The sequence below is a fragment of the Ovis canadensis genome, chromosome 7 (assembly GCF_042477335.2).
Source record: "Ovis canadensis isolate MfBH-ARS-UI-01 breed Bighorn chromosome 7, ARS-UI_OviCan_v2, whole genome shotgun sequence".
Classification (NCBI taxonomy): Eukaryota; Metazoa; Chordata; class Mammalia; order Artiodactyla; family Bovidae; genus Ovis; species Ovis canadensis.
Window position 1 is genome coordinate 65,953,479 of NC_091251.1, and position 24,077 is coordinate 65,977,555.

The window sequence follows — 24,077 nt, forward strand, 5'->3', positions numbered from 1 at the left end:
TTCTGCCACAAGGCCTGGAGATGGTTACATATTCTCTTGGTGCCTTTCAGACCATTCTCACTAAAAATACTCAGATTTGAGGTTCAAGCTATCAGATTATGCTGTTAATTACTATATTCTGCTGCAAGTTTCTATAGCACTCCGTGTCTCTTTCTCTTCCATACATCTTCGAACTCCTACTGTTTAACAGATTTATTCTTTTTCATTCTCTCTCTCCCTCTCTCCTGTATGTATTTATGAACACACATACTGGAATGTGTATGCATGTAATTATATACTGTACACACACACACATGCGCACGTTTGTATGTATAAAGACAGGGAGAGAATGAATTTGCTAGCTATTAAGTGGTTTCATTATCCACATGGCTACCATCGAAGTTCCTTGACTGTGATCTGGTGATCACGTTCTTAACCCTGTCTCAGGCCCTCAGGCGTTCACTTCTGTGGTCATAATGTAGCCGTTGGCATTACCAGTGATTGCACTCCTCCATAATCTTAAGCATTATACTCTTCAGACACTGTTCCTCTTTTTTCCAACTCTCTCTCTCTAGTGCTCTGACCCCCCTAATTTTAAGCCTTGCTGGGATTTGTAGTCCATTGATTTTAGTACTTCTTCAATATTTCTACCCACTACATCTCCTCACTTCCACTTCCACATAGAATTTATATCCATTAACATTATCACCATTTTGCAAATGCCTTCGTGGACTCTACCTTGTATGTTTCTTGAAAATTCTGAAAACTGGCTAAATCCAATTCTTTTCCACTTTTCAGAGCTAAAACAATGTTGACTGCTTTTGTATACACATATATTGCTTTTTATCTGTAATTGGTCAGTGTGTGTGTGCCTCTATTGAAAGCCAACTCTTTTTTTAAAAAATTGAGTTATAGTTGATTTACAATGTTGTGTTAATATCTGCTGTATAGCACAGTGACTTGTTATTATTTTTCATATTCTTTTCCATTATGATTTATCACAGGATGTTGAATATTGTTCCCTGTGCTATATAGTTGGACCTTGTTGTTTATCCATCCTGTATGTAATAGTTTGCATCTACCAAACCCAGACTCCCAATTCTTCTCTCCCCTGACCTTAGCAACCAAAAGTGTGCTCTCTATATATGTGAGTCTGTTTCTATTTCATGATATGTTCATTTGTATTGTATTTTAGATTTCACATATAAGTGATATCATGATAAAATATGGAGAAAAAGCTTATCTGTTAGAAGATTTATTCTCAGGAATTCCCTGGTGATCCTGTAGCCAGGACTTGGCATTCTCTCTGCTGAGGGCATGGGTTCAGTTCCTAGTCAGGGAACCAAGATCTCACAAACTGCACAGTGCAGCCAAAAAATATAAAATTTAATGTCTTTTGTAATAGTCATCACATATCTATATCTATATCTGTCTCCCTGTATCTGTGTCTACTGGGGTCAACTCTTTACTTCTACACTGGTTCCCATCCCCTCTCAAGGATGTGACTCAAGTGATCATCCTGGCTGTCTCTTTGGCATCACTGATTTCTCCCCTTTACTGCTTTATTCAAATAAGCAGTAATATTCTCAGTCTAAAATATATTTAGTCTCACATTCCTCCTCCATTCTTGTTCTATTTCTCTAAGCTTCTTACAGCAAAATATTTAAAATAGTAGCCTGTACTTGTTGCTTCAATACGTATAGTCTCGTTTTCCTCATTATTTCTTGAACTCATTTTAATTAGGCCATATATACCACTCTATAGAAGGCTTGAAAGTTACTACTATATTGTTAGACACAATGGTCAATTCCTAGTCTTTGTCTTCCTAATTCATCAGCATTATTTCGTTATTTGATCACTTTATTTTCCTTTAAAAATATTTTTTTTTCACTTGGCTTTCTGGATACTTGACTGGCAGTTAAGCTTCAGTTTGATTTTCCTCATTTCCAAGACCTCTTCCAATATTCAGTTATGAGATCTCTACTATTTTCTTTTTGTACTCCCTAATGAGGTGATCTTATCCAACTGTAAAGACTTTACATCAGCTGGTGACTTCCAAATTTATATCTCAACCTCTCCTAGAATACAGATACATATATTTTATGATGTGCTCTGCATCACCCTACTGATAGCTCATAGCTAGTAAAATTTATCATTTCTAGAAATGAGCCAAGCTACACCATGCCTTGTCTTTAACATCTCAGTTGATAACATGTTCATCCTTCTTTCTCACCTTAGCTGAAAACTGTGAATTCATCTATCATTACATTTGTCAGCAAAAGCTGTCAGCTATATCTTCAGAAAGCATTTAGAATCTGACCACGTCTCACCATTATTATGTCAGTATTCCAATTCATCATCATCATTTCTTAGCTGGGCTATTGCAATAGCCTCAAAGTTGATCTCTTGAGGCTTTCTTCTGCCTCACATCCTGCCTTTTACTTTCAACATGGAAATCTGAGTCGTCTTTTAACAGTGTAAGTCAGCTCTTGTCACTTACCTGCTGAAAACTTCTCCATGGCTTCCTATATTTCAGGATAAAAGTCCAAGTCTTTATAATAACCTCTAAAGCCCTAAACATTCTAACCTCAGTTAAAGCAAATGTGTTCTGGCTTCCATGCAGTTCCCTGAACAGACTAGGCATCCTTCCAACTCAGGAAATTCTTCCACCTTTGCACTTGCTCTTTCTCTGCCTTGAGTGCTCTTTCCTTGGATATTCGCATTGTTCACTTTCTCCATCCCTTCAGGTCATTTTTACAATGTCACTCTATCATCTGGACAATAAAATAGCACCCCTCCTCGCCCATTCCTCTGATTTCCTTTTACTTTAATTTTCGCCGTAGCCTTAGTCATCTTCTCATAAAATGTGTCTGTACTTATCTTTGTGTTTTATTTGTTGTGTCTCTTTCAACAAGAATGTAAATTCTGTGAGGGCTGAAACTTTGAGTTTACCACTATATACTCAGTACACTGAACTGTCATTGCCACATGGTAAGTGCCTAATAAGTATTTGTTGAATGAATTGAATGGAATAGGTTGACTTCATATTAGCACTCAAAGACAGTGACTTGCATGCTAACTTAAATAGACCAGGTAAGCTGCAATTACTTTTTATTTTGTGTCTGATTTTTAAAATAGGTTTTGCATACAGAATCTTAATTTCCAGACTGTGGTTATATATTTAAAATTCTTTGTGTCAATAGTGATGATGAATGTAATTATGATAATGCTTTAAGCAATGATAATAATAAAATCCCTTCCCTTTAAAGATTTTAGTTCAGTTAAATAGAAAAAAAAAACCACGAGAAAATTAAGTAGAACATTTCTGTGTCCTTAATGATTTATTTCTCTGTTTCAGTGAAAAGTTTAAAACTTTTGAATTATGAATCTGAAATTTCAGATTAAATGTAATATTTAAAATAAATTTTTGTATTGCTAACTGGATTATTCTCATCTAGTACATTGCAGTGAATAAACCTCAGAATTTTACCGATCACACTTCTTATGAATAGTAGACTCATAATCTCCTATTTTCTGAGACATGCAAAGTAAATTTTAAGAAATATTGGATTTCCATATAACTATTACATATAGATATTTTCTTTAGGGAGTAGAGGTTGGATATTGCTTGGACATAGAGGTTATTTGATAAATGTGTTCCTAGTGGGGGCCAGAAGTGATTTATTACCTTTTTTGAGAAAAAAATCAGCATATGATAGAGAAGACATGGTGGCAATAAGACTCAGAGAGGAAACATTATTAGTTTAGGGACTGACAAGGAGTGGTCTCTGGCAAATATCCCAGACTCCTAGGATTTCAGAATGTTATAGCATCGGAATAATAGTGAACAAGTAATAGTTCAGTCTACACCAGACTGAAACCTAGCTTTACATTCTTTCAATTTGTAATTAAATTAATATCATTTTGGATTATGCTGTCTCTAACAAAACTAAGGCCTCTCTGTAAGGAAGCAACTTGCAGCATGTAGCATCTTAAATTATCTTTCCTGATCTTCATTTATAATGTGTAGGACTCAATAAAGAATGGATAGAACACAAGATTTTTTGAAATCCTTAAAGAGTCGGACACGACTGAGTAACTGAACTGAACTGAACTGAAGACATAATAGGTAACTGAAACAGACTCCATATAATGGAGTTATCAGACACAAATTTGAATATGATTTTGATTAATATGTTCAAGAAACAAAATATTTAATGAAGAGTTTAGTTGGATTATTTGTACAAAAATGAAATACATGGCAAAGACCGACAGTCTAGAACTGAAAATATAACTGAAAGTAATAAGTCTATGAATGGGTTGCTCCGTAGATTAGGTACAGTTTATCTTATTTAAAAGATAAATCAACATTTAAAAATCCATAGATGGTTTTATCCAACTATAAAAATGCAAACAATTATGACATACATAATATAGTTAGAAGGTATAATATATATATAAAATTGAAGTTATCAGAAATAGCAAAGAATTGGCAGAAGTAATTAATATATGAAGAAAAATATGATAGAGTTGGGTAAAACTAAGTAAAGACACAAGAACATAGACTCAAGCCCCAAGTACATCACATAAGTATAAAATGTAGTTGTGGTTCAGTTCAGTCACTTAGTCGTGTCTCTTTGTGACCCTATGGACTGCAGCATGCCAGGCCTCCCTTTCTGTCACCAACTCCTGGCTTGCTCAAACTTATGTCCGTCAAGTCAGTGATGCCATCCAACCATTTCATTTTCTGTCATCCCCTTCTCCTCCTGCCTTCAATCTTTTCCAGCATCAGGGTCTTTTCTAAGGAGTCAGTTTTTTTGCATCAGGTACCTTATAGTAATATCTCTTTTCTGAAAAAGATAAAATATCTCTAAAGTTGCTAGAGAAACAGATGAAATAACAACAAAGGAGTAGCTGTAAGAATTATAGTAGATTTATGAACAGATAAAAGCCAGAGGAAAATAAAATCTTGAAATTACTGAGTTAGAATAACTTCCAAACTAGAGTTCTCAATTCAGTGCTCATTTCATTTTCAAAAATGACAAAAAGTAAACATATTATTAGACAAAAACTGAGAGCCATGTTTAATACAGCCACACTAAACTATATACTAATGGATTGTTATTCAGGCAGAAGAAATATGAGAACAGATTAAAGTTCCAAGATACAAAAAATAATAAAGGGAAATGATAAAAAGTAAATATGCATGTTAATTTAATGTAAAGATGACTAAATATATGTAAGAATTATATTAAATGCTTAACATATTAAAAATTAAAATACATGACAACAATCACTAATAAGACAGGAAGGAATATATAGGGTTAAAGAGTAATTAAACCAAGTATATTATATGCAAGGAGATCCAACCAGTCCATTCTGAAGGAGATCAACCCTGCAATTACTTTGGAAGGAATGATGCTAAAGCTGAAACTCCAGTACTTTGGCCACCTCATGCGAAGAGTTGATTCATTGGAAAAGACTCTGATGCTAGGAAGGATTGGGGGCAGGAGGAAAAGGGGACGACAGAGGATGAGATGGCTGGATGGCATCACTGACTCGATGGACGTGAGTCTGAGTGAACTCTGGGAGTGGTGATGGACAGGGAGGCCTGGCATGCTGTGATTCATGGGGTCGCAAAGAGTTGGATACAACTGAGTGACTGAACTGAACTGAACTGAAGATGTTCTTCAAAGATCAAGACTACAGAAATTTAATTTTGACTGTTCCAGAACTCAAGAAATACTGTGCACATATGCCTTCTAGAAAAATATTCTGGAGAGCTAGCTTCATCCAAACAGAAAAACTTTGGCAAAAAGACATAGTATTTCATATATTTAGTTGTAGAGCTAAAGTAGTGTGTGGATACATTAACATTTGCATAAACATAAACATGCATGTTACATAAACATTGCATGTTACGGGAAAATGAGGAAACAGTGAGCAAATAAGTGAGGAAATAAGAATAGGGTCACCGAATGTTTTATAGATGACAGATCAAGTCATATGATACTGTCTGTAACTGACATATCAGATAGCAAAAGGGTAAGGGAAAACAGGTATTAAATAAGGTAACCAGAATAATAAAATAGAATCTTTTCTGGGTAACAGGTAAGTTTTTAAAAAGTAGAGAGCACAACAAATAGAGACAAAGCTCAGTAAACCATACACAATACTCACAGTAATTACAACATATGATCTCATAGAACTGACACTTCGGGTTTAACTTGCCTTTAACTTTCAAATTGGTTCATTAGGAAGAACTTAACTCTTTATCAGACATGAGCTATACCCAAGGAGCAGTGATTCATAAAGGCAATACAGTTTTATGAGTGGACAAATATTTACCAGGTAAAAGGAAAAAATAAGAAAACTGTTATTGTAATCCTGATCTGAGATAAGTGAGAAACAAGTCAAAACATTTAATGTGACAATATGAAAATAAAATTTAATCACTATGAATATCTATGCATAAAATAATGCATGAACACCTGCATAAAACAGTCACATAAGATCCAAGGGGAAATAAATAGAAATATAGTAATAGTAGATACTAACATCACTTTGAGTAAGAGGCTAAACAGACAAATATATAAGGATATAAAACATCTCAGTAACATAAGGTCTACTGAGTATGAATTGAACCCAGTACTAAAAAATATTATTTCTTTTCTAACATATAGAACTTTAACAGAAATTATTCATACTGAAGCACAAAGAAACATTACTGGATTACATAAAATAGAAATATGTATTAAGTATAAATACTGCTAGTAACAGTTCAAAATACAGTGAAAGCAGAAATGAAAAATAGATCTCCAAACCAAAAGGCCTTTTTATATAGAGATAACAATTATTTACGTTTTTTAAATAAAAAAGTAACAAACCAAAAATCTAAGAGAAAAATGGATAAAAGACAATTCTCAACAAGAGAAAAATTAACCCATAAGCATATAAAAAGATAGTCAATTTCACTTACACTAAAAGAAATGATAAACCTATGGAGGACTTTTGATGGGAGACAGCAAGTTTGTTTACTCTTTAAATGTTCCCCACTAAGAGTGCTTATTGGTTCCAAGAGGAAAATAGTGATTATACCAGGGTGAATCTGGCCAACCCCTTGATCAGGTGATCTAAAATTACTTATCACTAATAAAGGGCAGATGGACATGCTGAGTCCTCAGCTGTAAAACTTTCAGGACATACCACCTATATAATGTTCTGAGTTAGAATGCCTAATCTGAATGTAATCTTGGAGAAACATCAGCCAAACCAATAGTGAGAAACTTTCCATTAAAAGAAGGTGCTATATTACTTTAAAATGTTAATATTGTAAAAGACAAAACAACAAGAAAAGGCTGTGGAAATATTTCAGATTAATGGAGATTAATTGAGACAGAAAAAATATATTCAATACCTAACCCCAGACTCTATCCTTTCCTGGAGGGGAGAAAGAGGAGTCAGTGGACAAAATTGGAATTTGAATGGTAAATTATCCTACCAGTATTAACGTTGATAACTGTACTATAGCCATTTAATGTCTTTACTCTTAGGAAATGAATTTTAAGTTATTTGTGGATAAAAAGCCATAAAACATGTAACTTACCAACAAATGGTTCCAGAAAATGCATATCTAGAGCACAGATGCACAAATAGTCAAATTGATGGAATAAACATTATCAATAGATAATCTGATAAATCTGAGTAAACAATTTATAGGAGTTTTTTTTTGCAACTTTTTTCTATTTTGAAGCTATTTCCAAATAATAGATTAAAAACATAAAATAATTTGAGTTTAATTGTCAGGATATTATAAGAAAGGACTTTTGCCCATGTTTTCATTGATTCATCCATTCATTTCTAAATATTTATTGAGTGCTCACTGGAGACTGGTACTGAGCTTAGGCAGTGGAGATACTGTAATGGAAAGAAGGAATAATGTCATTATCCTATGGGAAAATGCATGGTAGGAAGCAGACATTAAACGAGTAATAACAGTAAAAACTGTATACATCAAATGGGGTAACTGCTATAAAGGATTGATAGATATATACTGCTGCTGCTAAGTCGCTTTGGTCGTGTCCGACTCTGTGTGACCCCATAGACGGCAGCCCACCAGGCTCCCCCGTCCCTGGGATTCTCCAGGCAAGAACACTGGAGTGGGTTGCCATTTCTTTCTCCAATGCATGAAATATTAAATAGATGAACAAAGACCTACTGTACAGCACAGGAAACTATATTCAGTATCTATTCTGAATATAATAATCTATTATGGAAAAGATTCTGAAAAGTGTGCATATATGTATAATGTATATATAACTGAATCACTTTGATGTACATCTGAAACTAACAAATCATTGTAAATCAACTGTACTTCAATTAAAAAAAAGGTGCAGGTTGTTAGCACTCTTGAGTCACTCTTCAGTGATTCAACCTCTTGGCCAGAACTGTTGAATGAAAAGAAAGAAATCCACAGCAGCTAGATCACTTAGAGTGTATACTGCTCATTTTTCTTTTGCCTCTTTCCCATCTCTTATCTTCCTACCCACAATTCTGTTCTTTTTTTTTTTTTTTACCCTTTCTCTGGCCCACTCTATACCCTTGGGGCTGGCCACTATAAACTAGTAGGATCCCTTCCAGTGGGTCTGGAGTATGGAGCACAGAGGTCTGGATGTTACCTGGCTCTCTTTCTGCCTCATCGGTGGTTTCTACAGTGGATGAGTCTGTGTTTACAGCTCTTTTTGGGAAACCTTGTTCTCCAGTGCTCTCTCTCTTCTTGCTCCCTCAGACCTACTGGTGATAAAATCCTCCTTCTGTTGCTAGATATCGGGTACCTTAATCTCCATTATTGGTTCTTTTAATTTTCCCTCAATCACTCTGAATATGCCCTTAATTAATTTCTGCTGAAAAATAACAGCCGAGTAAGCCTTCTGTTTTCTGTTGGGACTCTGGCTGATATAGAGCACTTCTCTATTAACTCTGATTAGAACTAAGATTCAAACCTCAGTTCCTAACTTGGTTTCTTAAAATAGAGGTAATGAGAAAATGTCATTGTTAAGAAGTCACCTTACACTATGTGAATGAACCTAGAAGGAGAAAAAGCTGGTGTGTGTAATAGAGAAATAAAGCAGATGTGCAGAAACTAGAGATTGCAAGTGAAAGTCACATGGGTTCTGAGGGCCCTGTGCTTTTTTTTTTTAATTGAAGTACAATTGATTTACAATGTTGTGTTGGTTTCAGATGTACATCAAAGCGATTCAGTTATATATACATTATATATATATAGAATTTCAGAATCTTTTCCATAATAGATTATTATTATATTCAGTATAGACACTGAATATAGTCACCTGTGCCATACAATAGGTCCTTATTTGTCTGTCTTATATTTAGCAGCATATATCTGTTAATCTTTATAGCAGTTATCCCATTTGATGTATATGGTTCTTACTGTTATTGCTTGCTTAATGTCTGTTTCCCACCATTTTCCCATATATTAATGACCATATTCCTTCTTTTCATTACAGAAAAGGGTTCATTCCTGAATTTGTGTCCAGTGAAACACAGTATTATTGTCATAAATTACCCCATTATTTTCTGAGAACAGACCAAACCAGTATTATTTATAGTGCTGTGAAATTTTCCTATGTGCTTGAGTTTTTGCTTCCTCTTCATAACTTGTCAAAATTGTGTTGATAGAGTTCTCAACGTTTTTCTACTAGAATAGAAAACTAAAATCAAATAAAGTAACTTAAAAATACTCTGGGAGGGTATATAACATTTTTTTCCTTTTTTCTTCTGTGTATAAGGACTATGACAGGATTTATTTTTCTCTGCATTGCCTTAATTTTTTGATAAGTACATCACAAAGTAGCACATAGAAAATATATTTTCACTTTAAAAGTTATTCAGATAATCTAAAACTGTATGTAAAAGTACTTTCAGTATTTTTCTTGAGTGATGATTGAGAAGGTGATATTAGACATAATTTTATTCTATCCATTCCATTTATTGTTGATAAAACAATGAGCAGATTTAAGATCATGGCATCTGGTCCCATCACTTCATGGGAAATAGATGGGGAAACAGTGGAAACAGTGTCAGACTTTATTTTTTGGGGCTCCAAAATCACTGCAGATGATGATTGCAGCCATGAAATTAAAAGACGCTTACTCCTTGGAAGAAAAGTTATGACCAACCCAGATAGCATATTGAAAAGCAGAGACATTACTTTGCCCACAAAGTCTGTCTAGTCAAGGCTATGGTTTTTCCAGTGGTCATGTCTGGATGTGAGAGTTGGACTGTGAAGAAAGCTGAACACTGAAGAATTGATGCTTTTGAACTGTGGTGTTGGAGAAGACTCTTGAGAGTCCCTTGGACTGCAGGGAGATCCAACCAGTCCATTCTAAAGGAAATCGGTCCAGGGTGTTCATTGGAAGGACTGATGCTAAAGCTGAAACTCCAATACCTTGGCCACCTCATGCGAAGAGTTGGAAAAGACTCTGATGCAGGGAGGTATTGGGGGCAGAAGGAGAAGGGGATGACAGAGGATGAGATGGCTGGATGGCATCACTGACTCGATGAACGTGAATCTGAGTGAACTCTGGGAGTTGGTGATGGACAGGGAGGCCTGGCGTGCTGCAATTCATGGGGCCACAAAGAGTCAGACATGACTGAGCAACTAATCTGAACTGAATTGAACAGAATCAATATTTTATATATAAAATGAATAAAAATATATAATAATCCATTATGCTGTTCAGTTCAGTTCATTGAAAAACCATAGCCTTGACTAGACGGACCTTTGTTGGCAAAGTAATGTCTCTGCTTTTGAATATGCTATCTAGGTTGGTCATAACTCTCCTTCCAAGGAGTAAGTGTCTTTTAATTTCATGGCTGCAGTTACTATTTGCAGTGATTTTGGAGCCCCCCAAAATAAAGTCTGACATTGTTTCCACTGTTTCCCCATCTATTTCCCATGAAGTGATGGGACCAGATGCCATGATCTTTGTTTTCTGAATGTTGAGCTTTAAGCCAACTTTTTCACTCTCCTCTTTCACTTTCATCAAGAGGCTTTTTTAGTTCCTCTTCACTTTCTGCCATAAGGGTGGTGTCATCTGCATATCTGAGGTTATTGATATTTCTCCCGGCAATCTTGATTCCAGCTTGTGCTTCTTCCAGCCCAGCGTTTCTCATGATGTACTCTGCATAGAAGTTAAATAAGCAGGGTGACAATATACAGCCTTGACATACTCCTTTTCCTACTTGGAACCAGTCTGTTGTTCCATGTCCAGTTCTAACTGTTGATTCCTGACCTGCATATAGGTTTCTCAAGAGGCAGGTCAGGTGGTCTGGTAGTCCCATCTCTTTCAGAGTTTTCCACAGTTTCTTGTGATCCACACAGTCTATGGCTTTGACATAGTCAATAAAGCAGAAATAGATGTTTTTCTGGAACTCTTTTGCTTTTTCGATGATCCAGCAGATGTTGGCAATTTGATCTCTGGTTCCTCTGCCTTTTTCTAAAACCAGCTTGAACATCTGGAAGTTCACGGTTTATGTATTGCTGAAGTCTGGCTTGGAGAATGTTGAGCATTACTTTATTAGCATGTGAGATGAGTGCAACTGTGCGGTAGTTTGAGCATTCTTTGGCATTGCCTTTCTTTGGGATTGGAATGAAAACTGACCTTTTCCCATCCTGTGGCCACTGCTGAGTTTTCCAAATTTGCTGGCATATTGAGTGCAGCACTTTCACAGCATCATCTTTCAGGGTTTGAAATAGCTCAACTGGAATTCCATCACCTCCACTAGCTTTGTTCTTAGGGATGCTTCCTAAGGGCCACTTGACTTCACATTCCAGGATGTCTGGCTCTACGTGAGTGATTATACCATTGTGATTATCAATATTGCATAGAGACCTGGAATCTTAGGTCCATGATTCAAGGCAAATTGGAAGTGGTCACACAAGAGATGGCAAGAGTGAACGTTGACATTCTAGGAATCATCAAGCTAAAATGGACTGGAATGGGTGAATTTAACTCAGATGACCATTATATCTACTACTGTGGGCAGGAATCCCTTAGAAAAAATGGAGTAAGCCATCACGGTCAACTAAATAGTCTGAAATGCAGTACTTGGATGCAATCTAAAAAATGACAGAATGATCTCTGTTTATTTCCAAGGCAAACCAATATCACTGTAATCTAAGTGTATGCCCCAACCAGTAACACTGAAGAAGCTGAAGTTGAACGGTTCTGTGAAGACCTACAAGACCTTAAAGAACTAACACCGAAGAAAGATGTCCTTTTCATTATAGAGGATGCAAAAGTAGGATGTCAGGAAACACCTGGAGTAACAGGCAAATTTGGCCTTGGAACACGGAATGAAGCAGGGCAAAGGCTAATACAGTTTTGCCCAGAGAACACATTGGTCATGGCAAACACCCTCTTCCAACAACACAAGAGAAGACTCTACACATGGACATCACCAGATGGTCAACACTGAAATCAGATTGATTATATTCTTTGCAGCCAAAGATGGAGAAGCTCTATACAGTCAGCACAAACAAGACCAGGAGCTGACTGTGGCTGAGATCATGAGCTCCTTATTGCCAAATTCAGACTTAAATTGAAGAAAGTAGGGAAAACCACTAGACCTTTCAGGTATGACCTAAATCAAATCCCTTATGATTATACAGTGGAAGTGAGAAATAGATTTAAGGGACTAGATCTGATAATTAGAGTGCCTGATGAACTATGGACTTAGGTTCATGACATTGTACAGGAGACAGGGATCAAGACCATTCCCATGGAAAGAAATGCAAAAACAGCAAAATGGCTGTCTGGTGAGGCCTTACAAATATGCTGTAGTACAATATATAAAATACTGTAATCACTCTCAGTTGAAATTCTCCCATGGATTCAGTATTGATGGGGATTTCTTATTGTTTTTGAGGTGCTTTCAAGCCTTTTCTACCTAACTGGTCAACCCATAACAAGCATCATGAATCATAACTTAAAGAGCCAGGAGAAGAGTTTTCATCTATAATTATGGGGAGAGAATTAAGCAAATGTATTTTTAAAATTATGCATGCTTATAGAAAATTAGAAAATCTTAATGGGCTGTTATAAATCTGCCAGTGAGTGGCTGTAAATACTTTGTGGAAGTAAGTGTGGTGAAGGGAGACCATGCTAAAATCAGAGAACTGGCTTTTCTTTGTGCACTTTGCTGTTGGTTGTGGCTTTAGTTTCTCTGTCAATGTATGTGGGAAAATGATTCCATTTATAAATCCTCTGCCTGTCTCATCCAGTGATTGTGAGACTTTTTGTGGTTAGGGGATATGTGAGTACATTAACGTGTAAAGGTTCTTACAGCCAAGTTGTAATTGTTATGTTTAGATTACAACACAAAGGGGATTATTTCCTCCCCCTTTTTTTCAATATGGTGAAGCTGAGGTTCAGGGGTTTTTTGATTACTGCAGTAATGATACAAATTAATAGTGTTTTTGAGTATTTACCAGGTGCTAGGCATCGAAGAGTTGATTCATCGGAAAAGACCCTGATGCTGGGAGGGATTGGGGGCAGGAGGAGAAGGGGACAACAGAGGATGAGATGGCTAGATGGCATCACTGATCTGATGGACATGAGTTTGGGTGAACTCTGGGAGTTGGTGATGGACAGGGAGGCCTGGAGTGCTGTGATTCATGGGGTCGCAAAGAGTTGAACGTGACTGAGTAACTGAACTGAACTGAACTGAGGCATTGTAGTGTGGTTAGATAATGTGCCAACAATTGGGTAGTCATCCAGAGGTGATGAGTGGATGTGTTAACAGCATCTTATGACAAGTTTCCTGTATTTTCCACTATTAATTGTGGGTTTCAGATTTATACTCTGATTATTTGCTAAATATATTTTGTCCAAGTACGTTCAGATTCATATTTGAGTGCCATATGAGTTTTTTTCTTAAGCCTGTTGAAGAAGCAACAGTCATTTCTGGTGACGAGTGTGAAGGAAGACTTGGAGAAATTGATCTCAGGACGGCAGATGTATGGTGGGGAGGGTGTTGCTCCTTTGATGTGCTTAGTCAGGCTGTGAATGACGTGGTTCCCTGACTGTAAGAGAACTGCAAAACTTGCATTATCCTTACCTACTTCTGTGATAACTTTTTTGATCAAGGGAAATTAATAATAACTTAATTCCTGGGAATAAATAGTTGTTTCGCAGACTTTCAGAAGAAAAGCAGTAGATACAAAATTTGGGGGTGCTTCAGGGTTTTGGGACACACAGTAAACACAGTTTAAGATAAATAGAGAAACTATTAATAGCTCATATTTGTGTCAGACTTGATAACATACACAGTCATTTCATGTATGTGTGTGTATGAGTGTGTGTGTATGTGTGTGTGTGTGTGCCTGTGTGTATACATGTGTGTCTGTGCATATTTAATTGTGAGAGTTCTGAGATGTCAGTATGGTGAAAATCATTCTTTTCCATATGGTGGAAATGAAGTGTAGATGTTATTACTGTATCAGTAGTAATGCTAATAACTACTATAAATTCTACTGCCTTTTAATGAAATGAAAGGACAAAGTGGGATGGCAAAGTAAACGGAGTTGACTGGATCATTCCTGAGGAATGAAGAGGTAGGAGAGGTTATAACCGTTTGGCTCCAATTGCTTGCTCATGCAATAAAAGGGTATAATATTACCTTGGAATAAGTGAGTAGATCAATAACTGAATGAATTTGTATTACCTATCTAATCTATCATTTAAAGAGTCTAGTTCTGATGAGATGGATGAAACTGGAGCCGATTATACAGAGAGAAGTAAGCCAGAAAGAAAAACACCAATACAGTATACTAACACATATATATGGAATTTAGGAAGATGGCAATGACGACCCTGTATGCAAGACAGGGAAAGAGACACAGATGTGTATAACGGACTTTTGGACTCAGAGGGAGAGGGAGAGGGTGGGATGATTTGGGAGAATGACATTCTAACATGTATACTATCATGTGAATTGAATCGCCAGTCTATGTCTGACGCAGGATGCAGCATGCTTGGGGCTGGTGCATGGGGATGACCCAAAAAGTTGTTATGGGGAGGGAGGTGGGAGGGGGGTTCATGTTTGGGAATGCATGTAAGAATTAAAGATTTTAAAATTTAAAAAATAAAAAACTAAAATTAAAAAAAAAAAAAAAGAGTCTAGTTAAAGTACAATTCTATCAGTGGTTCTACTGTAGTTTTTCATAAGGCCCTGTTTTTTTTTTTAATTAAAGAATACATTTACTGTTGAGAATGTGTGCATATGTGTGTAGTTTTTCATTTAGTGTGTCACAAAAAATAGTTCTTAATGCATTATTGAACAGAATCTAGCAAATATCATATGCTGAGATGTTAGACACATCTGTTCTTTCATCCAACTGTATAATAAACCTCCCATGCTTATGAAATTTATTCTAATACTTGTGTCTTCAGAATTTCAGTGATGTATCTATGTATTCTCTGAAAACATCATAGCCTGAAGTGCATTTTAGTCACTATCCCTTATTCAGTGAGTAATTTCAGCCATGTGTTTACTGCTTCAGGTAGATCAAGTGCTGACTGCGAAGTCATGACCATTTTTGGGCTTGCACTGGGGAATAAGGAATCCCAAAAGAGATTTTTCATTTTTTAGATTACATTTTATGAAATTTGTTGTATCTAGGATAAAGAATTACATGGCTCGCTGTAACATTGTAGAGATTTGTCTTTAGATTATAGATGGTGACATTTTCAGGGTACTGACAACTATATAATTGATTAGCTATTATCTCAAGTTATAGTGTATACTAGGACACTGTTCTTTGGTAAAAGTAGTGAATATAGATGTAGATCTATATTTAAAATCTTGACAAATCCACGTTTTTGGAGTCTACTCTTGTTGGATGTGGACTGTTGTAAGTTTAATCTCAAAGCTGACAGCTTATACTTAGAATGGAAAGAATATTGGCTCTGCTTCTGTTTGCTGCCTACTTGTGTTTTCATATTAGTATTATATCTAAACTGATTTTTTTTTGCAGAAAATATTTAAGTTTTTTTAAAAATAAGTGTTACTTTGGTCAAATACAGGCAACACAACCAATTTTGGACATGCCTGGTCTAGACGAGTTGATAGAGGAAAAACCAGTGGCAAACACATTGAATTTCAATGAATCTGCTTCTGAATCTTGAGGTTCTAAGGCTGTTTGGTTTTTGCTTTTTAGGTAAAAAAATTTTTTTCCCAGCTTTACTGAGATATAAATGTCAACATAAATTTAAGAGGTACAACACAATGATACAACACATGTATGTATACATTGTGAAATGGTTACAAGGCTTTGCACTTCTCACTCTGCTTTAATTAAATGAATTTAGTTAGCAGCCTTCTGCTCACATATTTACACATTTTTTTCCCCTTATGATGAGAACTTCTAAGATTTATTCTCTTGGTGGTGGTTTAGTCGCCAAGTTGTGTCCGACTTCTGCAACCCCAAGGGCTGTAGCCTGCCAGGCTCCCCTGTCCATGGGATTTCTCCAGGCAAGAATACTGGACTGGGTTGCCATTTTCTTCTCCATTTATTTTCTTAGCAGGTTTCAAATATATAATACAGTATTGCTAACTATGGTCACCACGCTGCACATTACACTCCTGGAACTTATTTATGTTATAGTTGTTAAGTTTGTACATTTTGACCATCTTTACCCCATTCCCTGCTTCTCACCTTCTACCTGTGGTAACTATCATTCTGGTCTCTGCTTCTATGAGTTCTTTTTTCTTTTTGAAGATTCCACATATAAGTGATATCATATATTCTTATAATACACACCAACATATTCCTCAAAGCACAGAGATTTTAGAAAACAGATAATATGCTTGTTACCAGTTATTGGTATTCTCTGATGGGGCTGGTGGGAAGATATGTGATTTACAGGAAATCCTTTGCCCCAAACTCTGTCATTCTGGCTTCAGTTTTATACTAGATTCACTCTTTTGCATGAGCAGGAAGCATGTATTGAATCATCGCTTACTCAAAACTACATTACTTTACTAACTCTATTATTGATATTCATGTATGGATATTTTCTATATCTTTTGTTTTCTATGTCAGATAGGATATAAAAATGAAGCTATCTATAACTAATATGAAACCATATACTTCTTGGTTGAATTTACCTAATCAGCATTAGATTGATTTTTCTTTCAAAAAATTCTGATTGTCTTCAGAAAATAAAACGTCACAACTACTTCTTAACCATAGTCATATTTGTTACTTCCTGGTTTATTAGCTTTAATGATGACTATTCTTCCATGACACTGATGCCCTTCAAAGGCACTGCTATCAAGGCCTAAAGGTAGTTGCTTCTATCTGCCTGTCAAGGTTGTCTGTGCTCATGGTTCAGAGAGCTGGTATCTGAAATGAGGGCACTGAAGCTGCACATAACTCACTGCAAAGGGCATGACTTTGTGGCTGTTTCCACCTATTGGTGTCATCACTGAGGCTACAAAAGATTGGTGAAGGCAGGATGGTGATATCTCTTGTGAAATCATTTTGTATTTCACTCAGCCTGAGGACTGGAGTAGCCCTGTGTTGAACCCAAGTAGGTGCTAATATTTATTGAGGAAATAATGAATCTTACAGCATGAAATTATGTATTAATGACCCCATGCTACTATTTGTAGAACTTATCAAAATTGTAATTAATTGGGTTTTCTATGTAATTGTTTATTTACCCCCTAGTTTTAAAACTATCTCCCTACCAAGTAAGCATCATGAATTGAGAGCTCAAAGCATGTTTAATAGCATCATTCAATTTGCATCTTGGAAGATCATGGTTAAAACTGTAGGATAACCTGAATCTTTCTTCTCAGTCTGGTCTATTGTACTCAATCAAGCATTTGTGCTTCAGCTTCTGTTTCTTAGGATGGAATTTCCCTCCATGATGCTCCTTTGTCCTTTAGGAACATAAACTCTTAACATGCTTCTCTCAAATCTCTGCATGTTTGTCTAGGCACCCTACATCTATGGCCTGGATATGAACTATAAATGTGAAAGCACAGACTTTTGTTATTACTGATGAGACTGGAAGAAGACAGGAACAACGTGTCTTGTACCACTCTGAATAAAGCAGAGTGAGAAGTGCAAAGCCTTGTTCTGAGTGCTGGGTGACACATTACAGCTGGGAGATTTGAGAAATTGTGGGTTTGACCTTTTTTTAAATAAATTATTACTAGTAATGATAATGCACTTTTTGTTACCCTTTGCATTTTCACATTTATTGCTTGGAGTAGATCTAGGCAGTTCTGCAAGAACTGCAAGAAAGGGAAAAGACAAATGTGCCTTGTGGGCAGAAAAGTGACAAAACATCAATGGTCTAAATGAGAATATATGGGAGATCCAAGGGCAAAATTAATGGAAAAAATACAGAATACTCAGGATTCATGCTGCTAATTTTAATCTCTGAAATTTGAAATGTGTGGTACAACTTTCTAATTTATACCAATTACTGGCTTCTACTGGCGTATTGGAAGTATCTGCTGAAGTCACATGAATTGAATTTTACCAAGGGGACTTTATTCCAAAGTAAAAAGGTGGTATAATAAATTCAATTTGGGTTGGATTGGGTAAGTGAAAAGCTTAGTCATGGAGTAGGAGAGAAAGACATGATCAACAGCAACAGGAACTTGGATACAGGAAACAACTAGCTTGCAAAAAAAGTGTCCATCACTCACTGCATGAAAATTGAGGTAGCCTCACTTAGTGAGAATGAATGATCCAAGGTACAATGAAATTTTAAAGTGCCTCAGAATTGCCCCACACAAGACCCCATGTCTCTCAATGTGTCAGTTTCTGTGTGTGCTTTGAATGCATATTCAACAGATGGTGGAAACCTTTGGACACTTTGGGAGAGATGACCAATCTCACAGCAGGAAAGGGGAGGATATCTTCTTTAGGCCCAAGAGGAAAGGACTGAGCTACTTTCTAAGCAGGCATCCGTCTATTCGGGAGATGTCTGCAGGACCTGAGTTACACTCTCCTTGTAACAGCTGTGTCTTGCCACAATATCGCTGATCAGAAGGGAGCTCCTCTAAGTGGTAAATACTATGCCATTTCTTTCAGAAATCATAACATCATGCCACGACTGGTGCATTTAAACAAGGCCTAAGAGAAGTGAAATGTGGATATATAATAAGACATTAGTGATTCCCAGACCTGAATTCAAAGAACCAGGGTAGGATCTGAAACTAAGAACTATGACTCAAAAGAAGGTATAATAGTTGAGGAACATGAAGCTCTTTCTTTCTTTATTTATTAGTAGTCTTTTGGGTTAGTTTAGTTGCTTAAGGTAAATGTAAGCTTACTCTCTTGCAACATCTCAGTGAATGACTTTCACTCAGGCCACCAGGCTATCTGGGGCTTGCCAGGTGTTGCTATAGGTAAAGAACCTGCCTGCCAGTGCAGAAGACCTAAGAGACGCAGTTCAATCCGTGGGTTGGAAAGATCGCCTGGAGAAGGAAATGGCAGCCCACTCCAGTGTTCTTGCCAGGAGGATCCCATAGGCAGAGGAGCCTGGTGGGTCTGGTCCACTGGGTCACAAAGAGTCAGACATGGCTGAAGTGACTTCACACGCACACGAGGCTATGTAGAAGATGGATCAAGCCAGAAGATATATGACCTCTTTGAAAGATGTGTGTTTCTTGCTTTTTTTTTTTTTTAAGATTTATTTGTTCATTTATTGACTGTGGTGAGTCTTCCTTGCACAGAGGCTTTTCTAAAGTTGGGGTGCACCAACTTCTCATTGTGTTGGCTTCTCTTTTAGGGGATCATGGGCACCAAGCACATGGGCTTCAGTAGTTACAGCATACAGATCCAGTAGTTGGGGCTCTTGGACTCGAGAGCATTGGCTTAGTAGTTGCAGAACATGAGCTTAGTTGCCTGCAGCATGTGGGAAATTCCCGGATCAGGGATTGAGCTGGCATCCCCTGCATTGCCAGGTGGACTCTCAACCACCTGACCACCAAAGAAGCCCCAGACCAGCTTATTTCTTAAGACTATAACATCTGTAGCAAAAAGATTAACTTTCAAGTGAAAGCATTTTTTGTTGTGTGTTGTGTCAGCTATGTGTCAGTGTGGGCTGTAAGAAACATAAAAATTTGTTGGTACTGGTTGTAGGGGATTCAAGGGGACAGTTTTCATTCAGGGTCTGCCAGTGATCTAAAACAGATGGTTGACTTTTAGCTAGTAAAAGTTAGAGATTAAAAACAAATACAAAATAATAGGAGAATAGAAGAAGAAACGGGAAAAAAGGGAAGGATGGAAGGAAGAGAACACAGAGAAAAATGACAAAGAAAAAGGCAGTAGGAGAAGAAAATATCACATATTCCCTTTGATCCTCATTTCCCTGTCTAGATATTTTCCAGATGTCTCAAAATTTTTAATTCAATTTTTTTACTATCAGGGACAGTCTTTAGTGTTTCTCATTGTATAGGTCTACAGTAAGAAAGTTTGTATCTACTTAATATATAGTATAATTTATGTGATACTATTTCTCTTATGGATTTTGAATTACTGAACATAGATCAATTACTCTCATTTCCAATGTCAGAAACTCTAGATTGAGGCAATTACTTTTGACTTCTCTGATCATTTCAGGGTATTAATCCTGTTAACTCTGGAACCATAGGATATAGAACTGCTCAAGGGTTCTCTGGATCTGCCAGAGTTGGCTTTTGGCCACTGGGCACTGCCTCCCCCTGTTGCTCATCTGCATTTCTGGTTTGTCCTGTGCCAGTAGCCTCCAGTACCCTTCCTCAAGAAGTTCTCAGGGCACGATTTTTTCTGCTTTCTTCCCTTTGATTCCCTGAGAGTCTAAATATACTGTCTCTGGCTCTCAGATGTTCTTTCCTTAGCATTCAGCTTTGTGAAAGTAGGAATAAAGCAACTTAAAATAAAACAATTGTAGCGACATTATGCTATTTTAAGTACTTTTCGTAAGCCATCAAAAAAATATGGTATTTGACTCTTACTATATTGTTAAAATTTATAGTCTCTGGAAAACATGACTTCTTCTAATTTATATATTTTATCATTGGGTCTATGAGATTATTCAGAATACTGATAAGATCCTGCATGAGGTATAAATTGGATGCTACTGCATTTTATCATAGGCCTCATAAACTAAGAGGAGAATGGCCTGAAATAAATTTTCTTCTGTAAAACTTTAAACCTCTTCTCACTTTCAACTTGTTTGATTTTATTAATTTCTGGGAATGTATTCTTTTCTTCTAGGTTGTCCAATTTGTTGGCATGTAATTGCTCAAAGTAGTATCTTATGATACTGATATCAGTTGGAACTTTCTGTGATATCAGTTGAAACTTCTTTCTTTTTAAAAAAATATTTATTAATCTGGCTGTCTCAGGTCTCAGTTGCAGCATGCAGGATCTTTAGCTGAGGCATGTGGAATCTAGTTCTCTGACCAGGGATCAAACCTGAGCCCCTTGCATTAGGAGCATTGAGTCTTAGCCACTGGACCACCAGGGAAGTCCTGAGACTTCTCTTTCATTTCTGAGTTTTGTCTTGGTGAGTCTAGCTAAAGGCTTGTCAGTTTTGTTTATCATTTTAAAGAACCAGTTCTTAGTTTTTATATTTCTATATAGACATAAAATCTTAGTTCTTATATATATATGTAAGTATACATTTATAAATTTATACATGTTAGTAGAGTATAAAAATCCCCTACCATTACTGTATTGTTATCAATTTCTCCCTTTTTATGTCTATTAATATTTGCTTTAGATACTTATAGTCTCTTTATTGTATGCATATGTATTTATAAACGTTTTATCTTGTTGCTGAATTGGCCCCTATATTATTATAATGTCCTTCTTTGTCTTTTATTACACTTACTGTTTTGGAATCTAATTTTTCTGATATGTGTAGTTGTACCAGTTTTATTTTCATTCCCATTTGCATGGAGTATCTTTTTTCATGTCTTTAATTTCAGATGCAGTCTATAGATGTGTCTTGTTTTTTTATCTATTCTCTGTCATTTGTATAATTTAGCCCATTTACATTTAAAGTAATTATTGGTAGGTATATATTTTGTTATTGCATGCTATTTTTGTTTTCCTTTCTATTCCTTTCTTCTTTCTTCTTTGCCTTGTAGTTTGACACCTTTCTTTAGCTCTGTGTTTAGATTCCTTTCTTGTTTTCTTTTGTGTATTTACTGTAAGTTTTTGCTTTGTGATTACGGTGTGGTTCACATACCTTTTACTCTGTATATAACAGTCTAAGTTGATAGCAACTTAAATTTGAACACATTCCAAAGCTACATTTTTATTGCCCCCTACATCTTACAGTTTTGCTACTTTACACACTTAAAACTTTTATATATCTTTTAACTAATTATTGTAGCCTTAGTTAATTTTACTACTTCTGTCTTTTGGCCTTCTTAGTCACTTTATAAGTAATTAATCTACAGTGTTTGCTATAAACTTACCTTTTCCAGTGAGATTTTTACCTTTATGTTTTCTTGTTACTGTGCCATTTCTTTTCAGCTTTCCTTGTAAAATTTCTTATTAGACTGATTTAGTAGTGATAAATTACTTTGGTTTTTGTTTGTTTGAAAAGCTCTTTATCTTTTCTTCAAATCTAAATGATAACTTTGCTGAATAGAGTATTTTTGGTTGGAAGTTTTTTTCTTTCCCTTTATCATTTTAAATATGTCATGCTGCTTCCTTCTATCCTGCAAAGTTTCTGCTGAGAAATCTGCTTATAACTTTATAGAGTTTCCTTATAAATAGTAATTTGTTTTTCTCTTGCTGTTTTTGGAAATTTCTTTTTAACTTAAAAAATTTTAATTACAGTTTGTCTTGCTATGAATATCCTTGGTTTCATCTTATTTGGAATCTTTGGCTCTTCCTGGACCTAGATGTCTGTTTTCTTCCCTAAGTTAGGTAAATTTTCAGGCATTTTTTTGTTTGTTTGTTTCCTTTTTTCCTTTCTTTTCCGTTCTATCCCTTCTTCCCTTTGCTTTTTTTTTTAAACTATATTTCTTCAAATAAGATTTCTGCCCTCTTTTCTCTTCTTCTTCTAGGACCTCTATAATGTGAATGTTATTCTGCTTGACATTGTCCAAGAGGTTCCTTAAGTTATCTTCATGTGTTAAATTCTTTTTTTTTTTTCCCCTTTTGCTGCTTTGTGTGGGTGAGTTCCACTGCGCTATTCTGAAGCTTGCTGAACCATTCTTCTGCTTTGTTTAGTCTGCTCTTGAGCCCCTCTGGTGCATTTATCTGTAGTATTCACCTCTGTGACTTCTGTTTGATACTTTCTTACGTTTTCTCTCTCTTTGTAGAAGTTCTCATTGTGTTCACCCATTCTTCCTAGTTCAGTGGGCATCTTGAGGATCTTTATTTCAAATTATTTTTTAAGTCAATCTCTGTTACCTCATTTTGCTTGAGTCTCGGTGTCTGTTTCTCTGTATTTGATGAAACAGCTACCTCTTTGTCTTGAAGAAGTCACTTTGTGTATGATAATTCTCCTTGTTTAATCTTATCCTTGGTTGTCTCCAGACCTTTGAGATTGTATATACTGCCTGATTTATTCTTCAGGGGCTCCATTTGTTGAGGGTATCCCAAGAGCTGTCAGCGTTCAACTGGAAGAATCTCATTTAGCACCTAGGCTTCCTAGGTGGTGGCGCAATTGGTAGAGAATCTGCCACAATGCAGGAGACCTGGGTTTGATCCCTGGGTAAAAACGATCCCCGGGAGAAGGGAATCTTCCCCAGGTAAGAGTAGGTAATCATTGACTACAAGTAGGTAGTTATTCCTAGTCTAATATTCTTGCTGGAGAATTCCACGGATAGAGGAGCCTGATGGGCTACAGACCATGGGGTTGCAGAGTCTAACACGACTGAGTGACTAACACTTTCACTATAGTATCAGGCTGATTGGCCAGAACCTCAGGCAGCAGCTTTTAAACAACTTTTATACTATATAAATACATGCTGTTCTGTGAGGCCTTCAGGTGTCAAGTCAAAATCTGGAGGTGTCTTCTGGGAGACAGTTGTGAAAAGTGAGG